Here is a 25,344-nt window from a genome sequence, read left to right on the forward strand (position 1 = left end):
CACGACACTCATCTCTTGCCCTAGACTGTCTTGAAGTTCTGGAATGCTGCTGGTTGTCAACCATTGTGAGGACTGATGCAAAGCACCTATTCAGTTCATCCTCCAATTCTTTCTTCATTTCTCTGTAGCCAGCCTCGTTTTCTAGTTATCCAAGGTTCACTCTAGCATCTCTTCCTTTCATAGATCTCAACTAAACTCCAGGAGTCTTCTTTTATATGAGGAGCAAGCTTATACGTTCCATATTCTCCAACTTATTGTTTTTTTTTAATTATCCTCTGCTGCGAGAGAAAGGCTTCCCAATCTAAAATAAAAGACTAACAGAGAGTATTCCACGAAAGTGACGGCTGAAAGCAACATGTAACTACACTAATCCTGTTGCCTATCATTGGTTAGCACGGTGACATAACTCTGCTGCTTCACAGTGCCAGGGACTCGGGTTCAATTCCAATCTCTGGAGCCGATCTGTGTGGTGTTTGTACAGTCTCCCCATGTTTGCATTTGCACCATTAACTCCTTTCGTCTTTCCACTGTCTGTCTCTGTGTTTATGCCATCAGCTTTAGGTCGATGAAGAAATGCAGCAAATGCCACCGGTTTTCATAAAAGCGATCCTGGTGCTCGGGCTGTACTGAGTGTTTAGGAGACTTGCGTGGCCACTTGTGTGAGTGCAGTGTCACTGGCTCCCACTCTATTCCTATCAGTTCCCTTTCCATCCATCACTGCATGCAGCCTTTCCTCGAGTCACTCCTGAGACTCCCTAGAACTCATCGCCTAGCACTGGATGCTCCCTATGCAGGTCTGTGTACGTAAAGACACTGGGCACTTTCTGACCCACGAGGGATCCTGGGCAAAGACCCTGCCATTAAAAGGAACAGAAAAACTAATATCCAATTGAAAATCAAATCAGAGTAGACGGGCTAAATGGCATCCATCTGCTCTGTCTCTTTCTGGTCTTTTGGACTAACTTCTGTTTATCCTTGTCCACCTGCAAGTAGAAGTTCCATATCGAACATAGAAAATTTACAGCCCAGGAACAGGCCCTTCGGCCCTCCACACCTGAGTCCATTCAAATGTAATGTCTAAACCTTTCAGTCAATTCCGAAGCATAGGTATCCCTGTGCTCCCTACCTACTCGTGCATCTGTCCAGACGCATCTTAAATGTATCTACTGTGCCTGCCTCTACCACGTCCGCTGGCAACAACTTCCAAACGCCCACCACCCTCTGTGTGAAGTACTTGCAGCGTGTATCCTCCTTAAACTTTCCACCTATCATCTTGAAAGCAGGACTTCTCGTTATTGAATCCTGCACCCTGGGAAAAAGCTTGTCTCTATCCACGCTGTCTATACCCTTCATGATTTTGTGAACCTTAGTCAGGTCCCCGCTCAATCTCCTTTTTTCTAGTGAAAATGTACCTAACCTACTCAACCTCTCTTCATAGCTAGCACCTTCTAGACCAGGCAACATCCTCATCAACCTTCTCTGGCCCTTCTTCAAAGCGACCACATCTTTTTTGTGACATTGCGCCCAGGACTGTACACAGTATTCTAAATGCAGTCGAACAATGCAGTCTTGTACAATTTTAACATGACGTGCCAGCTCTGATATTCAATACCCCATCCAATGAAGGCATGCATACTATATGCCTTCTTGACCACTCTATCCACCTGTGCAGCAATCATCAGTGGACCTGCACTCTCAGATCTCTCTGCCCATCAACTTTGCCCAGGGCTCTACCATTCGTTGTACAATTAGCTCTGGAATTAGACTTGCCTAAATGCATCACCTCACATTTGTCTGGATTGAAAGCCATCTGCCACTTTTCCGCTCAACTCTCCATTCTATCTATTATCTTCCATATACTCTGACAGTCCCTTATGCTTTCTGCTACTGTTATAAATGACGTATATTTTCAAATACTAGCTATTGCCTGTCTACTGGCAAAGCGTTTTGTGATTTGCCCAAGCCACCAACCTGCCAACTCAGCCAACTTGCCACTCATAACCTCGTAGCTTCCTTTGTTCAAATTTCAATCTCTAGTTTCAGAATGAACTGTGTTACAGTCAGATCTCACAGAGTGCATTAATGTAACGTTATTAATTCGACTTTCTCATTGCATAGTACAAAATCTGAAGTAGCCCGATCTCTAATTGATAGTGTTATATTAAATTTCAACGGCGGGGTTGTGGGTGGTATTAATTGTACATTTGACATTGAACTTTCCTACATTTGAGCTTATAATGGAGGGAAGGATATTGATGAAGCAGCTGGAGATGGCTTGGCCTGGGATATTTCGCTGAAGAATGGAGCCCTTGTAATGAAGTACTTGGAGGTGCATAGTGAAGTAGGGCTGAGTGGGCATGACTTTGTCAAGGAGAGGTACCGCTAACACGTCTGTCAGAATTCTTTTATAAGATAATGTGCAAGTTTGACAAAGAAAGTACGTGATTTGATTGGCTAATTGGGACTCTCCGAAATATGAATCTGCCTTAAATTGAATTTTGTTTATCTATTGGTTACAAGTTGCATAAGCAGAAATATAAAAACAGTTAAAAATAATTTTTAAAAAATTTAGCACTAGCTAAATACAATAACGATGGTGGGTGCTCGTGTTTGGGATACCCACCTCCATCCACCTACTATATTCTCTGCTACATTCTCCGCAAACCCACCCCACACGCATTTATCTCGCTACGGTCAAGGCTCTGAAATTCATTGCTGATGAAGGGCTTTTGCCAGAAACACCTGTTTTGCTGATCCTCGGATGCTGCATAACCCGCTGTGCATTTCCAGCATCACTTTAATTTTGGAGTATCTTACCTGGGCTGCAGAGGAAGTTGTTGTGGGAGTGTAAAGGTTCAGTGCTCGTGGCCCACGTATGGACCAACCACATAGATAAAACTATGGCAGACCTTCTCCTCAGGGCTATTAAGAGCTAGGAACAAACATTTTGAAAACTACGTGCTAATTGGCACAAGGTCAACAAGATTAAGCTGGTAGATTCGTGGCTCAACGATTGGTGTGGGAGAAATGAATTGGAAGTCATAGGGCATTTGCACCTGTACCGGAGAAGCAAAGACTGGTACCAATGAGATGGTCTTTATCTGAACCGTGCTAAGACCAGAGTACTTGGGGATCGCACATCCAGCGCAGTAGACAAGGCTTTATACTTATTAGGGCGAGTGTAAGGAAGGTCAGATATTGGCGAAATTAGAAAACCCGAGTTAAAGGAGGAGGTAAGAGTGCAGAACTCAGGAGAATTTATTACAATCTCCAGGACAGACACAAATATGACACAGCATATGGAGAGTGTTTGCAATCAAACTTCAAGCACACTGAGTAAACGAATGACAATGGGAAGAGGAAAGGTTAATACAGGACTGAATATGCTGTATAAGGAATAGGATAAACAAGCTTGTGGCACAGATCGACATTGGCAGGTATGACGTGGCTAGCATCACGGAGACATGGCTACAAAGGAATCAGGATTGGGAGCTGAATATTCAAGGATATACATCTTATTGAAAAGATAGGCAGGTGGGCAGAGGAGGTGGGGGTGTCTTACAAGTAAGAAATAAAACTAAATCAATAGTAAGAAATTAAGTCGGGTCAGATGTTGGGGAATCTGTAGCCTGTTGCGCCAGAGTGGGGTCATGGTCTAAGAAAAGGCTTGTTCTGTGTTTTTTTTTTCTATCACTTGATTCTTATTCAGCTTGCACAGCTATTCTGAATTTCTGTATCTTCATCAAGTGCAGGCGACATGTTTTTTTTCTCGCCTAGTGTGACGCCTCAACATTTCTTAATTTTATTTTACAGTATGCGCAACAGTGAGCGTTTGTTCTAATAATTTTCTTCCAATTCAAGGAAAACGTGAGAATATGATTTGGACTCCGTCAGTGTGTCCATTAGGTGCAATTTAATCGAATCTTTATCCTCATCACACTCACTCTTTCAACAAACAATGAATTAGTCCCTAAATTTTGTAGATTTTTATTTCAGCACTTTATTGCTGGGGATGTTACAAAGGACATACTTCAGTATCACGGAAAATACAAATGTTCCAGTGCAAGGTACCAAATCCTAATCCATCCTAACTTGTTTCCAAGTTCATAAATAATACATGCAGAGGTGGCAGAACGTACGTAAAAGGAGGGTTCAACTCTGTGTTCAAAATGCTATTTCTGGCTCCCTCAAAAAAGACCTTAACTACATCGCTCTGTAAATTAACCAAAATAAGAAGAGACTGGAATTCTTAATTCTTCATCTGTGAATACCATCTGGATAACAGGAAAATAATCAAGGTTTGCGTGTGATGTTCATAAGTGATGATGGTGAGAATATGGAAGATGCTGGCAGTGGAATGATAAACAATTTTGTGGAAGGCACAAAGACTGGCTGGGTGTTTCACAGTGAGGAAGAAACGGTTAGTTTGCAGGAGTGTATAAACAGATTATTCAGATGGCCAGAACAATGCCCAATAAAGTGTAACACAGATAAATGTGAAATGATGCACGTCAGAAGTAACAAGACAAGAGAGTTCTCAATCTATGAAGAGGGGATAAATTTGCTCGGTATTTCTTTGCAACAGGGAATGTTGAAGAGGTGTACAAGGCCATAAGGGGTAGGGACAAGATGAATAGCTGTTCCATTCAGTGGAAGTTTAAAGAACAAAGGAAGACTACTGACAATATTTCAGCTGACTGCCACCATTATTACTGCAGCAGTATGATGGATACAGCTTTTCCTTCACTATAATACAGATTTCCAGCTATAATGGTCTTATTTCTCTGAAGCATAATGAGTTCCTTTACAGGTATTCGCTTTGACAAACAGCAATTTTCCAAAGATTTCCTGCCAGTTATTCACCACAGCATTCACCACCCCACCCCAACTCAACATGCATGTTACGAAGATTTTGCTAACTGTTTTGTTGATTCAGTTCCATGTTTGGGTGTCTTGAACGTGCGATTCCGAACAGGATGTTAGTATTTGAGACAGGCTACTTTGAGTGGATAGGAAAAGACGAGTGTCCCAATTGAACTCAAACCCATTCTTCAGCACCATTTTATAATCCTAAGGTACTGGAGCCGGCTGTGTCCCTCTTCCGAAATATGGGAACACTATTTAGGTTTAGCTGATGAGTGGCAAACAAGAATAATTCTTTAATTTGACCAGGCAGTAATTATCTCAAATAGGAAAGAATCCAGAAACCTTCTATTGATATCAGTGACATAATCAATATCCAAAGACAAATATCCAGTGTATAAAGATTGATCAGAAATTCAACTGTACTGGCAATGGAAAAAACAGCATTTCAGATGATTTGAGTAACTCACTTCCTAAAGCTCCGCAAAATCTTTCCATTACTTACATGGCACCAGGCAAAGAGTGTAAAGGAAGACCCGCTAGTGCCTGGATGATTACCATGCAAGAACTATTGTCGAGGGAAAAGCAGATGGCTAGTTAAATACTGCCTCCATTAGTAGTAAGTAATACTGAGTCGTTGCAACACTGACACACAAGATGCACTGTATAGACTGTCCCAATAGCACTATGGATTTCCAACACCAACTGCATTGGGGCTTCTCGGGGGCAATTAATGCTGGTCCACCTCCGTTAAAATCCCACACGAATTAAAAAAATAAACTCAATTTTCCAATAATTGTTGAACAATGCAGATTTTATTTTATTGATCTGATGAGCCTGTTGCTATCTCTGAAGTTATATAAACCATTTCACGCATAAAATAAAAGACTAACTGACAACTCAGGCACAGGTAATACAAGATAACACAGCATTTAAGTAGCAGCTGATTCGTCACTACTAATGTCAGGGCAGAGTAAGATATAATCTCGATACAAGTGAGATTAATGCATTTTGTTGGCTTTTGGCTGGCATATATCTGTTGGGCTGTAGGGCCTGTCTTTTGGCCATATGGCTTTATGAATTGAATTCTTGAGAACAGAAGATGTAGTCCCACTATTTCCATCGCTGTGAGCATCATGTAGTTAGGAATACACCGTATTCTGAATTGAATCAATATCATTGTCCCTTCACTGTCACTTGTTCAGAATACTGTGGCTCTCATTGAAACATATCTGTTAGTCTCCCTGCAACACGAGGATCACTGGGGTTCACCACCATATTCTGAATGGAAATTAGACACAGGCAATAAATACTGGTCTTGCCAACGGAATTCATCTTATAAGAACAACTGAATAGAATCTCGAACAACTGAATAGAATCTGCTCTATTAAAGGCACACATTCTAACCGATCTGATTTATGACACTGTTTTAATGAGGCTTTTACTTTGACCTAAGCATCTGATCTTTCTGTAACTCCATGAAACTTTCACGAGAGCGTTTGCAGTGCTGATTAAAAAACACATTTGCAAGTTGTGCTCATCATTCTGAAATGGAGACCCTTGTGCGCTTGGGAATGCTTTCATTATTTAGAACATAGAACATAGAACAATACAGCACAGAACAGGCCCTTCGGCCCACGATGTTGTGCCGAACTTCTATCCTAGATTAAGCACCCATCCATGTACCTATCCAAATGCCGCTTAAAGGTCGCCAATGAATCTGCCTCTACCACTCCCTCGGGCAGCGCATTCCATGCCCCCACCACTCTCTGGGTAAAGAACCCACCCCTGACATCTCCCCTATACCTTCCACCCTTCACCTTAAATTTATGTCCCCTTGTAACACTCTGTTGTACCCGGGGAAAAAGTTTCTGACTGTCTACTCTATCTATTCCTCTGATCATCTTATAAACCTCTATCAAGTCACCCCTCATCCTTCGCCGTTCCAACGAGAAAAGGCCGAGAACTCTCAACCTATCCTCGTACGACCTACTCTCCATTCCAGGCAACATCCTGGTAAATCTTCTCTGCACCCTCTCCAAAGCTTCCACATCTTTCCTAAAGTGAGGCGACCAGAACTGCACACAGTACTCCAAATGTGGCCTAACCAAAGTCCTGTACAGCTGCAACATCACCTCACGACTCTTGAATTCAATCCCTCTGCTAATGAACGATAATACTCCATAGGCCTTCTTACAAACTCTATCCACCTGAGTGGCAACCTTCAAAGATCTATGTACATAGACCCCAAGATCCCTCTATTCCTCCACCTGACCAAGAACCCTACCATTAACCCTGTATTCCGCATTCTTATTTGTTCTTCCAAAATGGACAACCTCACACTTGGCAGGGTTGAACTCCATCTGCCACTCCTCAGCCCAGCTCTGCATCCTATCTAAGTCCCTCTGCAGCCGACAACAGCCCTCCTCACTGTCCACAACTCCACCTATCTTTGTATCATCTGCAAATTTACTGACCCACCCTTCGACTCCCTCCTCTAAGTCATTAATAAAAATTACAAACAGCAGAGGACCCAGAACTGATCCCTGCGGAACTCCACTTGTAACTGGACTCCATGCTGAATATTTACCATCTACCACCACTCTCTGACTTCTACTGGTTAGCCAGTTTTCTATCCAATAGGCCAAATTTCCCTCTATCCCATGCCTCCTGACTTTCCGCATAAGCCTACCATGGGGAACCTTATCAAATGCCTTACTAAAATCCATGTACACTACATCCACTGCTCTACCCTCATCCACATGCTTGGTCACCTCCTCGAAGAATTCAATAAGACTTGTAAGGCAAGACCTACCCTTCACAAATCCGTGCTGGCTGTCCCTAATCAAGCAGTGTCTTTCCAGATACTCGTAAATCCTATCCATCAGTGCCCTTTCCATTACTTTGCCTGCCACAGAAGTAAGACTAACTGGCCTGTATCTAAAGGCAATAGAAATGTAGAAACTAAGATCAGGAATAAGTGATTGGACAACTTGAACCAAGTCTGCTCTGTGATAAGATCGTGGATGATCTGATTGTGGCCTGAAACACACATTCCTGCTATGCCTTATAACGTTAATGCATCATTTTTAGGCGATAAACTGTCTACCTGTGTCTAAGAATACTCAATGTCTTACTCTCTGGGAGGGGTGTTCCCACAGACGCAGAACCCTTTGAGATGGTTAAAACAATCACCAACTCCTTCCAGTTTCCAGCAGTCCATCCATTTCTGGAAATGTCTCGCACAAATTGAAATTTTGTTTCAGCATTCAACTTGAATAGACTATTCAGAATTATATGGGTTTAAACGGGATCATGCATCATTTGCCTCAACTCCAACTGATCCAAGTCCAGTCTGACAAAGTTTCCTCCAGAGATAAGTGCTACTCACAGGAATCAGTTGAATGAACCTTATCTGGACTGCTTTTCATGTCATTTTACCCTCAGCTCCCCTAATGTGATCTCACCGTACCCTGCAAAAGTGTAGAAAATCTTCCCTCCTCCTGAATGTATTCTCTTTCGAAAGGTTTGAATATATATATTGTCTCCCTATGATGTGCACGCAACGTGTTCTTTTTGTGATCCAGGTGCCTGATTCCTCTGTGCCGCACCTTTGCAATCTCTCCTTTGGAATAATACACTGTTTTTCCAATCACACCACCAATCTATTCAAACACAGATGCATTTTTCTTGCTATGCGCCATATATCAATATATCATTTACTTGACCCACTTCGAACTCTCTATAATATTATGAAGTTGAGGTCAACATCCATCTGATAATTAAAAGCAATGCACCCAGCGAAGATCTCCTCGCCTTTTAATATGATAAGGAGTGTGACAAGTGATGTAACCGACCTCCTTTTTGATACCCAGTTTGTTATAAAGGAGTGGTTCAATGAAAAGGAATCCTTTCACACTCTGCAATTAACAATTAACTATTTACCTGTCTAGGGGCGGCACGATGGCTCAGAGGTTAACAGTGCTGCTTCACAGCGCCTGAGACTCCGGGTTCACTTCCAACCTCGGGCAACTGTCTATGTGGAGTTATCACATTCTACACGTGTCTGTGTGGGCTTCAAACACGTGCTCCTGTTTTCTCAACAGTCCAAAGATGTGCGGGTTCATTGAATTGGGCATGATAATTGCCTACAATGTTCACGGATGTGCGAATTAGGTGCATTAGTCAGGGTTAAATATAATTAATAGGGTTGAGGAATGCATCTGAGTGGTTTATTCTTTGGAGGGTCAGTGTGGTCCTTGTTCGTCTCAAGGGCCTGTTTCCCTAAACTGGGTATTCTATGATGCTAACATTAACAGTGAACAAACCACTAACAAACTAAACAATCACTCTGTAACTCATTCCTTATTCTGGAATAAAACAAGTTTTTCCTGACATGCGGTTTCACTAATGCGTATTCCACTCATAAATCCATTATCAGTAAGAACAAAATTAAGCTTAGTTTCTTAACGTTCATACAGAATGGACTCTGTTGAAATTTCTGTATCTTATTCCCTCGTCTTTCTCTGTCTGAAATGCCTTCTTAGTTGTTTTCTGGTTTCAAGGATATTTGCTCAGCGTGTTGTGTGCCTTTATTGATGGATGCGGCTTTTTAGGCAGAGTATGGAGATTTTTGTGAGACCCCAATATTTCTTTCTGACACTGCCCTGTCATAATTTGTTTTCAGATATAAGTTGACTGTCCCCTCTGTCCAATTGTCTCTCTGTTATATATCCTCCTTGACACATACATTGACACCAAATTCTCTCTACTCATCGACACTGCAAAGAATCTTACCATTAGCCTAGTGCTCTTTATTCCTTTTGCTCCTTCCAAAGTGAATCACCTCACACTCTTGCACATTAAACTCAAGTTGCCACCACTCAGCCCAACTCTGTAACCTGCAACATCCCTATGTCCCTCTGTAACCTGGAATATCCTTCACACTATGCACACTTCACCAACATTAGTATCATCATTAAATATACTTACACATCATTCTGTGCCCTCATCTAGGTCATTTACAAAAATGACAAACTGCAGTAATCCCAACAAGTTCCTCTGTAGGAACGACAGTTTGTAGTGTAGTCTGTGAAAACAGAAAGCATTGCTTCTTTTAATGTTGTCTGTTAAGCATTTGCTGAAGTTTTGTGTTTGTTTTCATTAATTCCCAGCAAGAGGGCATTGCTGCGTGGGCCAGCATGTACTGCCCATGCTTGATTTCCCAGAGGGCAGTTAGGAGTTATCTACATTCATGTGGGTCTGGAGTCACATATCGGCCAGACCAGGTAAGGATGGCAGCTTCCTTCCCCATCAGACATTAGTGAAACAGGTGAGCTTCTACTCACAATCTATTCATGTTCACCATCAGCGTGGTAATCCAAAATTTGAATTCAAATTCCACCCTCTGCCATGGCAGGATTCGAACCCAGCTCCCCAGAACATTATCTGGATCTCTCGATGAGCAGTTCAGCTGTAATGCAATAGGCCACCGCCTTACCCAATCCCCCGGAGCATGGCTAACTTGTGTAGTATGATTTGCCCTAGTTTTTGCACTCATGCTGTCATTGATCTCCTTATCTAGACATGGATATTTTTTCTCTGTCATGCAATTCCTCTTCTCTCACGAATGTACTTTAATTGAGAGGTATTTAGCATCTCCTTAAGTATTTGCCAAGTTTCTTCATCTGTCCTGCTTTTGACTGTTCACACCCTCGCTGACGATGGCTGAAAATTACTCTTCCAAAGAGGTTTCTTCCCTTGCTTTTAATTTGTACCTGGACTGATCTTCATTTTGCTCCCTCGTGCCAATATAACTTCTTAATAAAGCCCTGGTATCATCCTTAACCAATACATCAATTCTACCTCCTTTACCTATCCTTTTGGAATACCGAGTACTCATGGACGGTTCACTGTCCAGTGCTGATCTTCCTGTAACCATGGTTCGAGCATCCTTACAAGGCCATACCCATTTATCTCTGTATCTACTGCCAGCTCATCATTTGTTTTCAAAAGGTTATGTGCTTTTAGGCCTAAGGTTTTTAAATAAGTTATTTTGATTTGTTTTTCCCCTTTAATATTTTCTTGAGTACGAACTTCCTGATCTCACACACCTCACTCCTTCACGCCCCCCCCCCTCCCCCCACATTCCATCCTCATTTGGTAATCTCTGATAAACACCTCTATTATTTATTGCATGCTCCAACTCACATATTTTGGCCTGTTTTGAATCCCTCTCGCAGCATAGTCATGAGACTGGCTGTGCCTGATGCCCTACTCACCTGTACCTTCTGCTCAGTTCCTGACCTGCTGGCCTGTTTCCCAGCCTCCTGGTTTATTAGTTGAAATCCACCCAACTTGCACTAGCAAACCCCCCCCCCCCCCCCCCCCCCACCAGGATGTTGGTGCTCCTCCAGTTAAGATGCAATCTGTCCATATTCTAAAGCTCCCACCTTTTCTGGAAGAGGGTCCAATGATCCAGGAATATGAAACCTGTTTAACCATATGTTAATCAATACTGCCTTCCTAAACCTTACCTCTTTTACACGAGGCATTGGGTATAATTCAGACATTACAGAGAATTGTTTTTCTCTCTCTCTCTCTCTCTCACACACACACAGACATGCACACACCCTGCATTACTTTGCAGAAGAATACCAGTAACCTTATAAATGATCAGAATGATAAGTGGAATGAAGGAATTAGTTAAAGGTAGGATGCAAGAAATTAGAATAATGAAAATATTATTCATTGATCAGAACAGACGAAGGTGTGAACTTATTGCAGTGATCAAAATAATGAGCAAAAAAATCAGGGTAAAGTAAGAATACTCCGTTTCTCTTAGCTAGCATTACAGCATTCCGTTTCAAGATCGTCAGCACAAGACCTCAGAGTGAGATAAGGCAAAAGTTTTTTTTTTACTGAGAGAGTTGATAGGATTTGGAATGCCCTGCCTGGGAGATTTGTGAATGAAGATTCAGGAGGGAACTGAATATATATTTGAAAGTTCCGAATTTAAAGGGCAACAGTGAGAGAGGGGGCAAATGGGAGGATTTGGGAGACATTTCACAAGCTGATGTATCCACAGTGTCCCAATAGTCTCCTTGTGTACATTAAAGTTCTGTTCTGTAACATATACAAATGCAAGTCAAAGCCAGTATCAGATTATTTCCAGTTGTAAATGTTGGGAAATATCTGATCATTTTGCTGCTGCATAACAATTTATAATGCAAGTATTGCAAGGTCAGCTTGATGGTGAAGTCTAAATAGTAATCAGTATATGAAAATTTTAAATCTTGTATCCCAATTACTAAATCAAATCTTTCCTTTCCTTTGCCACAAAACTCTTTGAAAATGTCTGACTGTTCACTCACAAGGAAGTATGTTCATCGTTCTTTTTCATATTTCACATTAAATACCATACATTCTAAAAATTGCAAGGTTTCAAATTTTTGTTCACTTCAATTTAATAACAATTCATTTATGTAAACTAATATTCTCTGTTCATGTTGAATTTTTGTCATTTTTCAATTGTTGGTAATCAGAAATTAAACTGATTAATTATATAAAAATGTGTAAATATGCTATTTATATATGATGGCTCAATCGCTTTCTCACTCTAAAAATGCAATCATTCAGAAGCCAACGACTTTCCAAATGTTGGAGCGAGGATGTATTCATTTGAATAGTGACAATGAGTATGTACTTGAAGTGAATTTTGAGAAGATTTGTAGCTCAGGTTGAGGTTTGGGTGGAGGTTTGCTCGTTGAGTTGGGAAGTTCATTTCCAGACGTTTCAACATCTTCATCTTCAGTGGGCCTCAGGTGAACCAATGCTGAAAATTCTTGCTTTCTATTTATATGTTTGGGTTTCTTTGGATTGGTGATGTAATTTCCTGTGGTGATATTATTTGCTGTGGTGAAGTCGCATCCTGTTTCTTTTCTCAGTGGTCGAAGTTGAGGTCAAACTCGATATGCTTGTTGATAGTGTTCAGGTTGGAATGTCATGCTTCTAGGAATTCTTGTGCGTGCCTCTATTTGGTTTGTCCTAGGACGGATGTGTTGTCCCAGTCGAAGTGGTGTCCTTCCTCATCCGTATGTGAGAATACGAGTGAGAGAGGATGATGTCCTTTTGTGCTTAGTTGGTGTTTATGTATCCAAATGTATGTAATTGTTGATCACCACTATAGTCAGATAACATGTTCGTTGCTCGATAATAAATAAAATATATACGTTCTTTATTTTTGTATCATAAAATGTTGACAGGAAAGTATATTTCAGTTTCAAAAATATCTGATCATATTACATCAACCTATTGTTGTTTGGTTGAATAATGATGTTTCACATTTTTGTGAATCACAATTCACGAACATAGCAAATATATGATTTTTTTTCAGATCAGCTTGCAATCATAACCTACATTGAAAAAAGATTTTGGAAGATTTGAATTCAGTCACAGCTGCCAGTGATACTGGGTAAGACATTTTTCTGCTCTTAAATGAATTCAGAGAGCTTACACCTAGGTCAGAGCAGTCATTCAAACATTATTTCACAACAAATTATTTTGACTCCATCTTCGGTCTGAGCATTGCCCGGGGGCAGAGGAATGGACATGGAGTGTCAGAATCACATCGTACAAGTTACTTATGGTGATGGCATCTGGCCTGCCTGCCAGACACCAAGCATCTGCTATCTGGACCAGACATTGGGCGAAGACATTAACAAGTTGACAGTATTCTGCAGCACATTTTGTCTCGCAAAGAAACCTCTAAAACCGTGTCCAATAAAAGTCACCTTCACATTCATCAGTATCAAAGTAAAATTGTACATCTCTGTTGATGGACAAAAAATAATACATGGGTCACCCAACAGAATCTATCTGAAGAAAACAGCCGTTAATAACTGAACTTGACGGATTCTGTCCAGTGTAGGTCGTCACACACATATTGTACTTGTACTCAGGTGACTGTAAGAAGGCACACCATTAGTGGACGTCTTGGCCTAACTCCCTTACAAAGCTTCCTGATTTCACACACATCACTCCCTCACACATTCAACAATTGATAAAAATCCACAAGCTGGGTGAGACATGAAACACAGAACAGTGCAGCACAGTGCAGACTTTTTGACCCTTGACGTCCAGCCAACCTTTTATCCTACCCTAAGATCAGACTAACCGACATACCCTTCACTATTCTATCATTCATTTGCCTATCCAATAGTCGCTTAATTTATCCCCAATAGAGCTGACTCTACTACAGTTGCGAGCAGTACATTCCAACCATCCACCATTCTCTTTGTCAGGAGCCGACCTCTGACATCTCCACTAAACCTTCCCCCAATTACATGAAAGTTTTTCTCCCTCGTGATGGATATTTGCACCATGGGAAAAAGTATCTGGTTATCCACTCTTTCTTTGCCTCTCATCACCTTGTCCACCTCTACCAAGTCCTCCCACATCCTTCTTTGCTTCTCTGAGAAAAGCCCTGAACTCTTCTTTGTTAGCAACCTGATAAAGCTCCTCAGCACCCTCATTAAAGTTTCCACATCCTTCCCACATGAGGCGACTAGTACTGATCATAACATTCTATGCGTGATCTCACGATGTTACATAGAGCTGCAGCATAACCTTACAGCTCTTAAACTCTATCCCCCTGCTAATGAAAACATCATACGCCTTTTAGCAACCTTATTAAACTGGATGGTAACTCTGAGGGAGCTATGACATGGACCACGAGATCACCCTGCTCCTCCACAATGCAAGAATCCTGCCTATTTTTCTGAATTCAAATTCGACCTTCCAAAATGAATTGCTTCACAGATTTCCAGTTGAACTCCATCTGCCACTTAACAGCCCCGTTCCGCATCCTGTTAATGGCCCATTGCAAACTACAACAACCCTCCACACAATCCACAACTTCAACAATCTTTGTTATATCGACAGACCTACTAACCCACTCTTCCACTTCCTCATCCAAGTCAGTTATAAAAATCACAACAGCAGAGGTCCCAGAACTGATCCTAATGGAACACGACTGATCACTGGGCTCGAGACTGAATACTTCCCATTTACCACCACTTTGTGTCTTCCATGTGCAAACCAATTCTGTATCCAGTCAGACAGGTTTCAATGTATCCCATCACTCCTTCCTTTCCGAATGAACATGACTTGTGGAATATTATCAAAACTGTTAAAATCCATGCACTCCACATCCACTGCTCATACTTCTTCAATGTGTTTGATCTGCCTTCTGGAAGATGTATGGCTCCCATATACTGTCAATCATGGATTGGAAAACATGGGAAGGCACCAATGCCTTCCTGATGAAAGGCTGATGTTCAAAGTTTTGACTCTTTTGTTCCTCAGATGCTGCCCGACTCGCTGTGCTTTACCAGCGCCACAGTACCTGCAGAGTTCACTTTCTGCATTACTTAGAGTTCTCCCCTCTGCACACGGAACAGGGAATTAATCAGCAGAAACTCGTTGCATGTGGAGCTGACTCTTTAGTTCTGGAAAGTTGTATTTGATGAACACATTTATTAAAAGAGAAATTTCATTCAATAAATATTCATTCATTCCCAGAGTTACAGTTTTGTTTCATGAAATGGGCAGCCTGAGAACAAACAATGAATGACTCTCGCGTTATAGAGTATTCCAGGTGTTACATTCCAGGCTGGATGTTCTCTACCTTAATGCTGGGAATATTATCCGACAGACAGATATGATAAGGGAACAAGGTGAAATGGGAAAGTGTGACATTTTTGCCATCACAGAGATGTGTTTGGGGGAGATCTGGGCTGACAACTCAATATCCTGTTGTACAAGATCTATAGGCACGACAGGAGAGGTGGTCAAAGAGTAAGTGAGGTTGCATTATTAATTATGGAGTCAGTTACTGCAGTAAGAAGGATCTTCTAATGAGGCTTGGTGGTTAGGGTTCAGGATCAAATCCATGACAGACACAGCGCTGGGGATATATTGTAGACTACCAGATAAACGAAAGTACAGGAGCTGATGTAAAACCAATTTACTGATGTGTGTTAATACAATGATAGGATCATTATAATCAGGCATCTCAATTCCAAACATTCATTCTGGTAATGATAACTTATTTAGAGGGGCAGATGCCTTGAAATTTGTTCCACAGAGCTTCTTATATCAATGTGTAGCAGACACATCAATGGGCGGGGTTGTGCTGGGCCTCACCGTGGGAAACGAAGCCAGTCAGATGTTGCATGCAGGATTGGGAGAGCATGAAAAGACCAGTGGCCGTGACTCATACTCAAAAATGTTTGAAAAATAAAAGCTTTTGGATTTGGGAGACTGATTTTAGGGGAAAAAATGACATAATCTGGCCAAAGTGCAGTTGCTTCTGGGTGAAACTGTAGCAGAACAGCGTGGGGCGGGGGTTAGGGGTCACTTGATCAAAATGGAATTGATGACAGTGTTGGCCCAGCATGTTTAATCGAAAATGAATTTTAGTAAAACAAGCCCAGAGAACCTCGGATGTCGACACAAATTCCGAACAGAATTAATAAGGAAAGAGGAACTTAACGCAGTTACAAAGTGCGCAGTTCAATGGAGGTCTAAAAAGAATATAGAAAGTGTAGGGCTAAACTTAAAAACTCAGTAGAAGAGCAGAATTGGAGGCGGGGAAGTGAAACATTAGAGGGTAAGATTAGCAAGAATTCAAACACATTCTTTCAGTTTATTAAGGGGAACAGGATAACGCGGGAGAGAATTGGGAGTATTAGGGACCAAGGGGGTGCACGGAGCCAGAGAATATGTTAAACACGGACTTTCTTTCGGCCTTCAGTTTGAAGAAGGAGTTCCTGGATTCAGGGAGAGTGACCGTGTGAGCCTTGAGTGAATTGATGCAGAAGCTGACGAAGTATTGGAAGTTTATGCGGGAAAGAGAGTGGGCAAATCCACAGATCAGGATGAGCTGTATCTTAGGCTGACGTGGAAGATAAGTGAGGAGATTACAGTCTCTTAACTTTTCATTGTTGTTTTGCCCCTGGTCACAAAGAAGGTGTGATAGGACAGAATACTATCTAATATTGATACAACTTTCAAACAGAGTGCTAGAAATACCTCCAAGTCTCACATCAGTGAGAGGGAAACAATTGTAGAAAATTCTGTGGGCTATTGAGGCTGGCTCATTAAATATATTCAGTGTTGAAGCAGACTGATTTTCATACAAGGTTTATGGGGAAAATTTAGACAAGTAGAATGGTGGATTATCAAAATCGATCTCACCTAATTGAGTGGAAAAGCAGACTCAGTGAACGGGTGGACATACTGTTGTCCCCATGTCGAATTGTATCATTTTTACAATAGCCTTGTATTCACTGGAACATCAACCTCTCTCGCTATGGAGTGAGACACAGTTTGGAATGCAGTCAACGGATTCAATGAATTAATAAATACATAACTATTAGACAGAAAGGACCAAGGGACTGTGACAACGCAGATTGGCTGTCGGGGTGATGATTAGCATCAGCGCACTCAGCACTACCAAAAGGAAGACCTCAGTAAGACGCCCTCTAAGACCAGGCAGTGACCTTGGCTGGAGAGCAGGTCGTCAATGGCCAGGTATTAAGGAGTGCTTAATAACCAAATGCTACATCACTGCAGTGTCTCTCTCTTTCCCTAACCAAAGCTAAATGTGAAGGGGTAGAGAGAGACATCCTGTTGGTAGCAGAGTAAGTAGTAATGTTTGGCTTAAGAGGGTTTGGAACGCAGCAGCTCAGCAAAAACTAACGGCAAGGCCAAATAAATTCCTTTCAGCTTTAGTGTTGCAGCAGTGGGGATAGCAGTTAAGACAGTTGTTCGTTCCTCCGACGGGATGTGGGAGCTCAGGTAAGTTTCCACTGTCCCTGAAGACTACACGTGTGGAAAGTGAACCCAGCTGCAACTCCTGGGCGACCGTGTTCGGGAGCTGGAGCTGAATGCATTCAGGATCATCGGAGATACTGAGAACTTCATAGATAAGAGCTTTCTTGTTGTGGTCACACCGAAGACCCGCAACAATCATGACTGTAATATCCCAGTCCCACGTTAAGAGCCATGCCATGAGTTCATCAGGCTAACGTGTCAGTCCTGTTGCATGTAAATAAAGAAAATTTAATCCAACAGGAAGTCCTTGCTTCCTGTTGTGTTCTAGACAGAGAGGAGGTGAGCGACGACCTGGAATGGCGAACGGAGTAGGCAGAGAGTGCAGGAATCCACTGTGGCCAATCCCGTCGAAAACAAGTACACCGTTTTGAATACTGTTCAGGGAATGATGGTTCAGGGAAAAGCAGCAGTAGCCAAGTTGGTGGCATTACCATTAACTCTGGGGCACAGTGGGAAATGGTAACTGTAAACAGGACCTGAGAGACAGGAGAGTCGATTGTTAGAGGGACAGTTCGGAGATTCAGTGGCCTCAAACGGGAATCCAGGAAGATGTGTTACCTCCCAGGGTCCAGGATGTCTCCGAGTGCCTGCAGAAAATTCTCAAGGGGGAGGGGAGCAGCCAGAAGTCATTGTGCACGTTGGCACAAATTACACAGGCAGATGTAGGAATGTGGTCCTACAGAGTGATTACTGAGAGGTGGAGAATAGTTAAAATCTAGGATCTTGACGGTGGTAATCTCCTGATTACTTCCATTGTAATGATCTAATTAAAGTAAGAGCAGGAGGATATGGCAAATAAATAAGCAACTAAAGAATTGGTGTGGGGGTGGGGGGGGGGGAAGAGAGATTCAAATTTTTAGATCATTGGGGTCTTTTCTGTGACAGGGTTGACCTGATCAGGAGAGACAGGTGGCACATGCAATGGGGAGGAGACCAATATCTTGTTGGCGAATTTTGCTAGTGCTACAAGGGAAGGTTTAAATGATATTGGCGAGGACGGTTATCTTTATGATCAGGGAGTCAAGTGCGAGGCCCAAATGAGATACAGTAATCAGAAACAGTAAAGTGAAGAGACAGGTTAGGTTGGAACACGACAGGGAGCAAGGAATGCCTGTTGGATTATTTCGATGCAAGAGGGCTGGCAGGTCAGACCAATAAACTAAGGGCGTGGATAGCAACGTGTGATTGCGATAATACAGCCTTTATAAAAACATGGCTAAGCGAGGGCCAGGACTGGCAGCTGAACTTACCAGGATATAGGTGCTTTAGGTGGGACAGGGATGCTGGTAGGAGGGTAGGATGAGTTGAATTTCTGATTAATGTGATTATCACAGCAGTAATCAGAGATAAAATAACTGACCAATCATCCAGTGAGGCCTTGTGGGCGGAGCTAAGAAGTAGGAAGTGGATGATGATGTCACCGGCATCGTACTATCGGCCTCCAAATAGCTAACGTGAATTAGAGTATCAAATATGCAGGGATAATGGAAACATTCAGGAGCAATGTGGATTTTCATTTTTGTTACAGACTAAGACTGCCAGAGCGTCAAGGGATTTGATGGAATGGAATCCGATAAGTGAATTCAGGAACGTTTCCTCAAGCAGTATGTAGAGGGTCCTACTTGGGAAGGGGCAAAAGTCGAACAACTCTTGAGAAACAGAGCAGGACAGGTGACTGAGGTGACAGTAGGGGAGCACTTTGGGACCAGTGACCATCGTTCTATTAGTTTGCAAATAGCTATGGAGAGGTACAAAACTGGTTCACAGGTGCAAGTTCTAACTTGTGACAAGGTGAATGTTGATGGGGTTGGACAGGATCTTGTAGGGGTCAACTGGAGCAGTTTGTTTGCAAGTGAATGGACCGCTGGATAGTGGGAGGCCTTTAAATGTGAGATAGCTAGACTTCAAGGTTTTTATGTTCCTGTAACAGTGAAGGGCAAGGTTGGCAGCAATGGGGAACACAGGATGCCAAGAGATATTTAGGCATTGACTGAAAAAAGGGGGATGCGTGGCTCAGGCACAGGCAACTGGGATCAAGGGAATCCCTGGCGGTATATAGGGAATGTAGGAGTTTACCTCTGATGGAAATCAAGACGGCAACAAATGTGCTATGAAAGAACCTTAGCTGAGAAGATTAGGATGAATCCAAAGAATTACTTTCAGAGTATGAAAGGAACGCAATAACTAGTGAGAGAATAGGACTCCTCAAATACCAAAGTGGACAAATATGTGTGGAACCTTAAGAGATGGACGAGGTCCGAGTCAAATATTTCTTTTCTATATTTACCCTGGCGAAAGACATAACTACTTGGGAACTTGATGAAGTTAGTGGTGATATCTTAGGTGCAGTCCATATCACAGTAGAGGAGGTTTTGGGCGTACAAGGATGTCTGACGGTGGATTAATCTCAGGGTCCTTAACAAGTATATCCATGAACACTGCAGGGATCGAGAGAAGAACTTGCGGGGACACTGGTTAAATACATTTATCACCATTAAACTAAGTTGAGATTCTGGAAGACTGAAGGAGAACAAATGCTGTGCCCTTGTTCAAAAGGAACTGTAAGAAAAACTCCTGGGAACTATAGAGCAGTAAGTTGAACATCTTTGGTAGGTACAGTACTTGAGAAGATACCATGGAATAAGATGTACATGCATTTGGAAAGGCAGGGTCTGATTAGGAATAGTAAGCATGGCTTTGTGCATGGAGGTTTATGCTTAAAATACTTTTAAAGTTAATTGATGATGTGACCAGGAAGGTTGAGTTGGCAGGGTGTAGAGGTCGAAACGTATGGTGCTGGAAATGCACAGCAGATCAGGCAGCATTCAAGGAACAGGGGAATCGATATTTCAAGCATAAGCCCTTCATCAGGAGTGTCCAAACATCGACACTCCTGCTTCTCGGATGCTGCCTGACCTGTCGTGCTTTTCCAGTGCCACATTTGTTTCTGCTCTGATCTCCAGCATCTGCAGGGATCACTTTCTCCTCTAAGAATTAGTCTGTATGGATTTCAATTACAACAGAACAGGATGAATGTTTTCAGCCCCAGGACACTGATATACAGTTACAGGAGGAGGCTAATCAGGATCAGTCTTACGCAGCAACAGGATCAGTCTATTCAGTTACTTCAAGTCCGTAACACAGGAAATCGAAGGGACCACAAACTGACTGGACTCAGGTACACTGGAATAACACGAGGCCATTAAGCTCCTCAAGCCTGCCCTTCCCTTCAATAACGTCAGGGCTGATCTGGTCTCGCCTGCAATTTCTCTTTCATGCCCAATTCCTTGTAGCCCTTGAATCTCTGACGTGTCAAAATCCATTGACACCCACTCCCACCCCCTTCCCAATCATTTCTATAATACAGCTGTCCGGGACAGAGAGTCCCCAACCGTCTCTACCTTCTGGGAGAAGGAAATAGTCCCCAAACATATACCTTGGCCTATTGACATAAACAAAAGATACGAACTCAGTGTCAGAGTGGATGGCCCTGACATTCCAGCAGGATCTGACGGAGCAAGGTGTCAAGGAGTCTGAATAAGGTTGAACTGAATGGGATCAGGTGTAGACTCCCCACTGGGTCGTTCAGAAAACAATGTGATTGGTGGACAGCAATCCTCTTCGTCCCTGGATATCTCTGTGGGCAATCATCAGGGTAGCTTCTTCGGCACAAACACCTTCAGGTACTTCATCAATGTCTTTCCCTCCATCATTCGATCAGAAGTGAAGATGTTCTGTAGAAATCACATAGAACTTCAAAACCTGAACAACATTCAAGGTAGTTGTTAACGTTCATGTAACAGCATTGTTAGACCCTGAACATTTTCACAGGATAACAAGAGGAGCTCTTTCAGCATCTCAAGCTGGTTTCACAGGAATGTGAGAAAGCCATTCAGCCCATTGAAACAATTGGACAAGCAGCCTCAAAGCCAATTCACTCTTTCCTGCCTATTACACCTGAAGAGATTTTAAAAAAATGTAAATATTGAAAAGCAGCCGGCTGGAAGACCACACTAAGCAAAGCAGCATCAGGAGGTGGAGTAGTCAACACCTTGGGTGTAACAGTTCTTCAGAAGTGGGAATGGACGTAAGGAGGTTTACAATAAAGAAGCGGCGTGGGGAGGAGGAGGTGGTGTGGTGAGGTGGGGATGGATCAACACTGGTAAAGGCTACCACCGGGTTAGTTGATTGGAGGAATTAATACAGTTGGAAGCTGGAAGAAGGGTGGATCAGAGGAATGGAAGGGAGATGGACGGGCTGGGAAGGGAGGGGGAGGTCATGGGAAGAGAGTGGGAGGGATTGGCAAGGGAGTCAGCAGATTGGAAGGGAAGTTATTTGAAATTGGAGAACTCAGTGTTCTTGAGACACTGACACATCAAAACGAAGAGGCCATTCTGCCCCTCCATACGGTGATACTGAAACAGGAGGATGTCTTTGATGCTGCAACATGAAACAGAGACTGCACAGACCTACTGCTCCATGTTGTTCTTCCTGACTCCATTGCTCATGGTACACACGTGCTAAGTTAACATGGTTTGCTGACTGTGTGGAGGGAAAGTGAATGATGTGTACCAACTTCCGAAGAGGCCTATTCCATCACCGAGATGTTATGGACGAGTTTAGATTACTCAAAACATTCTTATGCAAACAGCCCAGAGCATAACTTTGCAATTTGTTTCATTAAGTGTACAATGAAAATTACGTGGAGTAGTTTAGCTATGTTGACTACTGGATTTTAAAACAGACAACAACTTTATTCTCAAAAGTACACAAGGAAACACAAAGAACAGAATAAAGTACCCCTACAGAACTCACCCAATCCAGCTAGACTTAATTATGCTGTTCCGAATGCACATAACAGTTCCAATAAGCAAACTCGCTTTGAAAACCAGTATAAATGGAACACAAGCTTACAATTTGAAGTTGAAGGGCAGAAAAGAGAGAGTTTCCACACAGCTCCCTGTTGAACTTCCCAGTTCAAGATTCACCTGAAAGCTGCTCAGCTCAGCTCAGCTCAGCTAGTTCAGCTAAATGAGCTCACTACTCCCCTTTCATTATACAGGTCACTTCTAAATCACGACCACTTTAGCCTGAAATCTCAACTGTTTACTGATACACAAAAGGCCACTGAAAATCCTTTTAGTCTCTTTACCAAACCAGACTGACCAGAATCAGGCCCCGTATTATTGTCCCTCTGAAAAAAATGAAGGACAGAATCCACCTGAGCCAAGAATAAGCTTCTTGACAAAAAAGGGACTAGCTTTGTGACGCCTCCCCCCTTAAAAAAATAAACCATCAATACCAAAATATGGCTGCATTTTTAACCATTCAAACCCAGTTGGTAGTAAAAAAAAAACGCACATATACACTATAGCAACTGTAAACAGGCAAACATGCACAACCCCATGCAAATTCAGGCCGCCCTACACCCACAACCAAATGCCTCCATATCTCATTCAAGTTTCTGTATCGCATCAGCAATCACGTTTTCACAACATGCCACATGCACAATTGTCATAATGAATGGCTCCAACTATAAGGTCCATCGAAACAGTCTGGAATTTTTGTCCTTAATTTTTTTCCACAAATATCAATGGGTTGTGATCGTCGTATACAATTGTCTCGGGTGCATCGCTGGTGATATAGGACTGAAATGCTGTCATGCCAACACCAAGCTTAAATTCTCTTTATCCACTGTTGAATACTTCTGTTGATGAAGTTCAACTTCCTGGAAAAATATCCGATTGTTCTTTTGACTCCCTTGTCTTCTTCCTGCAGGAGCACTGCACCGACCCCCACATCACTGGCATCGATAGCCACCTTGAATGGCTTCGTGTAATACAGTGGGGCTCATACTGGGGGCAGTGGTTAACAAAGTTTTTAGGCTGGCAAATGCCTTTTGACAGTTTGCAATCCACTGAGAGTTCTTGCCCTTTTTTAATAATTTGGTGAGTGGAGCAGCCACACTGCTAAAGTTTGGCACAAACATTCAATAAAATCCAGTCAATCCCAGGAACCGTAATATTACTTTTTATAGATTATGTGGGAATTTTCCCACTACTTACATTTTTGTATCTCATGGGGCTATTGGTCCATGTCCAATAACATGGCCTAGGAACGTGACTTGGGCTTTCACAAATTCACTTTTAGCAAGATTTGTTACAGTTTTGACTTTGTCATCGCCCCCACATCACTGTCGGGTACAATCTGGCTTTGACATCATGACTATAGGTGAGTTCCAGTCACTACAACTCACCTCGATTGTGCCATCTTCGAGCATTCGTTCTATCTCTTTCTGAACCTGTGCCAACTTTGGAGGGTTATGCCTATAAGGATGTTGCTTAATCGGAACAGCATCTCCTATATCTACATCATGCACAATTATGCTAGTACTTCCAAGTTTACTTCTGTATATATCTCAAAGTGATAATAATAAATCTTTTAGGTCATTTCGATTTTTGTGTGGAAGGTAACTCAATAATCTATGCTAATTTTTGAAAACTTTCTCATTGTTCAATTTGATTTGAGGAATGTCCCATTCAGAATCCTCTGAACTTTGTTCTTCTTTCTGTGCTGTAATCATGAACACCTTCTCCCCTTGCTTTCTTTCACTATCAAACTATCTTTTGAGCACATTCACATGACACACTTTGTGAGATTTCTTCCTGTCTGGAGTAATTAGCAAATAGTTCATCGCACTAAATTTCTTATCAATTTGATAAGGTACGCAAAACCTTGTTTTTAAAGACTCACCTGTTACTGGAAAGAACACCAATGCCTTATTCCCAATTGCAAAATTGTAAATTTGATTTCTTATCCACTTTCTGTTTCATTGTATGCTGTGGTACTTTTAAATGCTGTCTAGCCAAGTCTCCAGCTCTATTTAATCGTTCTCTAAAATTTGACACATTGTCCAAATGGGTGGTCTCTGAATTCTGACTTAATAATTTCTCCTTCATCAATTTTAATGGTCCTCCTAGTTCTTGTCTAAAATTAATTCAAATGGACTGAATTTGGTCCATTCATTCTGTGCATCTCTGATCGCAAAATGTTCAAAAGAAATTTCCTTATTGCAATCATCTGGATAATCCTGACCATAAACGCTGAACATGGTCTTCAGTTTTTGATGCCATCTCTCTCATGCTCTCTGTGACTCTGGATAGTGAGCAGTAGATTTGAATTGTTTTATTCCCAAGTTATCCATCGCCTCCTTGAATAGTTTGGATGTGAAGTTTGATCGTTGATCTGACTGTATCATTTTTGGTCGTCCGTATCTCGAAATAATATTAAGCTTTTTTCTACAACCTTTTTAGATGTAATGCAGCATAATGAGATTGCCTCTGGATATCTAGTCTACACATCCATTATTGTTAATAAGTACTTATTCCCACCTTTTGTTTGTGGTAGGGGACCTATGCAATCAATCAAGACTATTGTGAGGGGGTCATCAAATGCTGGAATAGATATTAAAGGTTCAAGTTTTACTACTGTCTACGTGATATGTTTGACACCTCTGGCAAACTTCAGCTACATCTTTGTATAGTCCAGCCCTGCAAACAAATCCTTATATTTTAGCTGGTGTTG

This window comes from Chiloscyllium punctatum, chromosome 21 (genome assembly GCF_047496795.1).
Source record: "Chiloscyllium punctatum isolate Juve2018m chromosome 21, sChiPun1.3, whole genome shotgun sequence".
NCBI classification, from domain to species: Eukaryota; Metazoa; Chordata; class Chondrichthyes; order Orectolobiformes; family Hemiscylliidae; genus Chiloscyllium; species Chiloscyllium punctatum.